This window comes from Triticum dicoccoides, chromosome 3A, assembly GCF_002162155.2.
Source record: "Triticum dicoccoides isolate Atlit2015 ecotype Zavitan chromosome 3A, WEW_v2.0, whole genome shotgun sequence".
NCBI classification, from domain to species: domain Eukaryota; kingdom Viridiplantae; phylum Streptophyta; class Magnoliopsida; order Poales; family Poaceae; genus Triticum; species Triticum dicoccoides.
Window position 1 is genome coordinate 550,728,319 of NC_041384.1, and position 6,000 is coordinate 550,734,318.

Below are 6,000 nucleotides of genomic sequence, written 5' to 3' on the forward strand. Positions count from 1 at the left end.
CGTTTACTAATAGGAAAGAAGTTTCACCTCGATGAGTAGCTTCTCCATGCACGGAAAGCATGTAAGGAATCCAACAACTTGATCCAGATTGAGGCCGATAGATTTTAGTGCCAAGATCTTCACTGTGCGCATAGACTAGGTCAAGCTTGTGGGAATCATTTTCTGGAAGACGGTCATAAATACATCAAGAAGAAATTTAAAAATGTGAATTTCAAGAAGACAGAGAACAAGATGAGTGATGTACCTGAATGATTACGGATCCAATAAAGAGTTCGGAGAATTTGGCAGACGAGTGCACCAACGCTGTCAATTTCGGTGCGTCAATGACCCTGATTTTTGTTGGACCTTCTAGATCCGATACAAGCAATCTCTCAAGGAAAGGCGCATTCTCAATGAACATAACGTGGAACAGCTAGAGTGATCTCTTCCCAATTGATGTCTTGTTGCGGGGCCAGCAAGACACATAAATCCATTGGAGATTCGTCAAGACGATGTGGAGGCTAATGAACCCCTGGATCTTCTCAAGATGAAGGTACTCGAGCGCAGTACAGCTGCGGAGCAGGTACTCCATAGCCTTCTTCGAGATGAGAACGTCGAAGAGGTCGAGCTGCTTGAGTTGAGGGAGAAGAAGGGCGGGCGCGGCATTAATCTAGGGAAGATAGCAGGAGCTGAAGCTGGCGCGCCGTAGCGTTGGCGCGAGGCAGAGCACGGACGGTGGCAGAGGGCGACATCGTCCAGCTTCAAAGTTGAGCTCCTCGAGCTGATCTAGGGCGAGGGATAAGAACCACTCGTCAAACTTGGGTTGGACCTTGCAGTTGGTACTGAACATGCGGATGTCAAGGCGTCTGGCTGGCCCAGGGTGCGATGAAAGGATCTTGGAGACTGCGGCCATGCGTTTGCAGTCCCCGTCGCAGAGACAGCTGTCGACGGTGAGGTTGAGGGGGATGCGGTGCCAGAGGGGGCGCCACCGCCGGGAGAGCAGGGCGGTCCGCATGGCAGATTTGGTGGGGAGGAGGCCGATGATGACGAGCAGCATGTCGTCGGGGAGGCTGTTGATGAAGTCCAAGCTCGCCGGATGCGGTGTTGGCTCGAGCCGCCTCCGCTTGTTGGCTGCCTCGCCGTCCATCTCAACCGGCGGCGACGCCGGTGTACACGTGTGCTGGGTGTGCGCGAGTGCGTTCTTCTGTGCATGCCGCCGCGCAGTGGTGAATTGTGCGCGAGTGCGTCCTCCATGCAGAAGAAGTGTGTCCTCAATGCGCCCTCAATTTACTAGGGTGCGGGGTGCTACCCCGAGTGGTTTCAACTTTGTTTACTTCACCGCGTGTTAGATGGGCCTCTAGTTTACTTATTTTCACCCACTGCCACATGGGCCAACACACGAAGATACAGAACACGAGCTGAAAAGGCAGCATGTGGAGTGGTTGACCGGTCAACTAAACAATATACGGAGCTATACGCTGACACAGTGAGCGTATAATCCGTCGGTATAGAGTGTTCATGTGAGAGGGGAGGCCCGTGAGAGATAGCAGAGAGAGAGAGAGAAAGAGCTACTCCCTCCGTTCGATAATGTAGTTCCAGCATTTTTTTTAAAGTCAAACTTTTGAAACTTTGACCAAGTTTATAAAGAATTTACTTATATCTACAAAAACAAATATAAATGATAGTATGAAGTAAGTACACGTTGTGATGAATCTAATGATCTTTCCATATGTAAAATGTTTTTCTCCACATATACCTGGTCAAACTTTTCTGAGGTTTGACTTTTCAAAACATCCATATGCTTATGGACGTGAGAGAGTCCCTAGCTAGAGAGAGAGTGTGTGAAACAGAAAGAGTGAGTGAAAAAAGTGTGTGTGCGTGTGTGAAAGAGACATGGACAACACTCTATAAAAGTCGAGAAAAACGTGTGTGTCTTATGCAAACATATCACGCATGCATCTTCGACAACGGAAGCAAGGTGAGGATATAGTGTGTGGTTGTTTGCAACCGAGAGAGCAAGACCCCTAGCACGCGGCCAAGAGGGGTCTGACAAACAAGGGAGAGAGGTCGAGATAGACGTACGGAGAAAATGCAGACATGGGGAGGAGAGAGTGTATGTTTGTCATAGAGAGATCCCATGGAGATCGTGATGGGACTACATGGGTGGGAGATCGAGTGACAAGGTCTGTGCGCGATAGAAGATACCCCGAGAGATATCGAGATAGACGTATGGATGGAAGGAGACAATATGTGTGTTCCCGATGGCTAGTGAGAGATAATCATACTTAGGGGGGGAGTGCTTGCGCCTATGATGGAGTGAGGAATTATGGTACTTATTAGGGGAGTGTGTGTCACATAGAGAGAGAACAAGGGCGGAGAGTGTTGGATGGGTCTATATGTATAGTGCGAGCGAGACATGTGTATGTGTGAACCTGGAAGATATAAAGTTTGAGAGAGATTGAGGAGCCCCGATAAGGCTGAGTGGTGCATCAGATAGCTGAGAGGGGGAAAGAGATATTCCATCCGCTCGATAATGCAGTGCATGTAATTTTTTTAGAAGTCAAACTTTGGAAACTTTGATCAGGTTTAAACAAGTGTTATTTATATCTTCAATACCAAAGATACATCATACGAAACTACATCTCATGGTGAATCTAATGGTATATGTTTGCCGTTCTAGATGTAATAGTTTTTTCTCCACGTACATGGTCAAACTTTGTGATGTTTGACTTTTCAATAAATCAATGTGCTATGGACCGAGGAGAGTGCCTAAGTAGAGAGGGATCAAGTGCGTGTGAAGGAGAATGAGTAAGTGTGCAAAAAGAGTATGTGTGTGAAAGAGAAAGTGACAACAAACGATAAATTAGAGAGAGTGTGTGTTTTTTCGTTTCTTAGGCGAACATATCACGCATGCATCTCCGAGATAGAAAAGCGAGGCGAGGAGATACACGAAGATAGCTAGTGTGTGATTGTTTGCAACGGAGAGAGACATCCCTATAGCACATGTCCAATAGAGGTCTGGCCAACAAGGAACAAAGGTCGAGAGGGACACATGGAGAACATGGACGCATGGGGAGGGCGAGAGGGTGTGTTTGTGATAGAGAGACCCCCTTGAGATTGTGAGGGGACTATATGGGTGGGAGATCGAGGGAGGTGCATGCGCGATAGAAAGATGCCCCGAGAGAAATCGAGATAGACCATGCACATGTTTGTGATGGAGACTAAGATTAGCTAGTCATATACATATAGGGGGACTGTGTGTGCCTACAATTGAGTGAGAGACCATCATACTTGGCTAGCTAGGCATGAGATGTCTGTGTGTGTGTGCGTGCATGTGAGATGGAGAGAGAATGAGGGAGAGAGATAGAGTTTTAGATGGGCCTATCGAGTGCGAGTGATATATGCATGTGTATGTAGATGGAGAGTTTGAGAGAGGGGGGGAAGAGCTCTGAGACGACAGAGTGGTGCGTGAGAGGTTACGGGGAACGAGCCAAGGAATTTGTGTGCGTACGATGAGTGCACCCAAGATATCTAGCTTGGACTAGAGAATCATACATAGTGTGCGAGAGAGACCTATAGATGGAGTATATATGCATGCGAACTAGAAAGACCCCCCCCACGCACACACACAAAGAGAGAGAGAGAGGTGGAGAGAAAGAGAGAGGACGAACAAGGTTTGTGTGTTGGATGTGTGCGACAGAATTGAAGATTGTCAGCGAGAGAGAGAGAGAGAGAGAGAGAGAGAGATAGAGAGAGCAGGAGTCCGGGAGAGGGGGAGGTCGCGTTTTATGCATCAAAGACTGATATAAACCATGTTTCGATATAAACTTGCACTCAAATATTTAAATTGGAGAACATGTTGTCTGCAATCCACACATGAACGGATATATGCGTATATCAAACAAGTTCATTAATTTGACTTTCAACATGTTCATGGAGTACTATAATATTTTACAACATGTTATTCGATTGAGGTGTTCAATTTTGGATTTAGTTCACTATTTTGACCTAGTGAACGAGCTATTTCATTGAATCGAGATATTTCATTTTGGGTTTGATTTCTGTTTTTGAGTGGGTCAACTATTTGTCATATAGTAAATCGCTAGCAACGAGCATGTAAAAACACATTACTCCCGAGCATCATCTCTCAATCTAAAAAAGAATTGGCAAGCTAATATTTCTAAATTTGATTCGAATCGACTTGGTAAGGTAGACATGGATGCTCGTTCTCCCAAATTTTGAACAAACTGTTAAACATCCTCTGCTCGGTGGAATTCGCCCGAGCAAATAAATGGGAGACGTGAAATTACCGTCCTATGTGGGAGACACGTTAATTGGCCCGTTGTGCATCGAGGGTAGGTTCGTAACTTCATCCAAGCGCGCTTTCTCCTCGACTGAAATGACATGTGCCGAATAATTCATAAACCATGGTCGGCAAAACACGCTCTCCTCGCCCGAAATAGCTCGCGCCCACTATTTCAAAACACACTCTCCTCGCCCGAAATCGCTCGCGCCCACTATATTTCAAAACACGCCCTCCTCGCCCGAAATCGCTCCCGCCCACTATTTGGGGAGAAGCAAAATTACTCTACTATGCCCGACCCTCAGTACACAGACCCAAGCCGAGAAGCCTAAAGGCAGGGGTAGAACTGTAGCTCCCCCTCACATTTCAGACAAATGCGTCCATAAAACATGGTTCCACTCCCCTCCCAATCCCCCCCCCATTCATACCTCATGGGCGCCAAATCACCTTCTTCCTGAAAGCTCCCTTCTCCCGAGCCGCGAAACCTCAGCCCCTCCTCCATGGCGCCCCCCACCGCACCAATTTCATAGCCACCCTCCTCCCTAATGCCGGACACGCTGTCCATTTGTCGTCGTGCACTGGGTCGTGTGCCTCTTACTCCGTGCTGTTGGAGCTGCCTCCACGGCGGCTGCGTGAACCGTACCGGAGCCGATTCACCCCCGCTGTTGTTCACGGCGCCGGAGTGGCTCCAACTTCGGATCCATCCAGAGTCCCAGCGCTGCTTCCCCATAGCCGTCGACCGTCACGACATCATTGTTCCCCTGCCACCGGTGGCCACCGCAACCGCGCCGGCCTCACCAACTCGGCAGCTAGACCTGCCTACTTCACCATGCCGCCAGATAGGCCGCACCCTCATCTCAAATCACTTTATTTAGGCGTCAGTTGTCTGAATTTTTATTCTGGTCCAATCGATTCCTAATGGGAAGCAGCACCCCTCGAGGCGGCGGAGCTCCTAGGCTACCGGTTGGCTGGTGTCTAACGTAAGGGTGCAGGGCCGCAAGTTCGCCGCAGAAGCAGCACTTAGATGGCTATCTTAGAGTTGTGTGGGTTCAAGGTACTGCCGCCGCCGGATCTGGATGATGGGGAGTCTTTGTGGATTGGCCCAGAGGTGGCGCAACCACGGCAGTGCGGTGGGGCGGGGAGCGGGGTTTTGGCCGGGGCCACGGACGGCAAAGGCAAGCTGCTCTGCCATTGGTTGCTAGCTCTTCGGGGAAGATTCCTAATAGTGTCAACTGAGAGGCACAAGACGGCCATCAAGCCATCCGATGTAGGTCGGACAGTACCAAAATAAAATAAAATCGTGTGACCCCAATTTAGTCTCAGTCAACAGACGTGTGACCACTCTCGTACCTTGCTATTGATCTCTTAGTGTATTTCTTCAGATCAAAGAGATGTGTCATTCTTAACATTATGCGTTATCTGCATCTTCAGCCACACCGTCTTCCGACTCACCGCAGCTACTCCAACAAGGGAAGCATACACCATAAGGGAGCTATAGTCCCCACTCAACAGTTTCCTGCATCGAATGCGCGTGCCCGACATGGACAGCCACAACAACTACAGGGCCATCGACAAGTCATCACATGATGCTCACTCCTATGGATGGCAGCCAGATAGGTTGTACCCTCATCTTACTTGTGTGCAACATTTATGGCTTTGTTATTCATCTAAGCATGGAAAAAAGATTATCACATTTCACTGTATATTCATGCTGATCT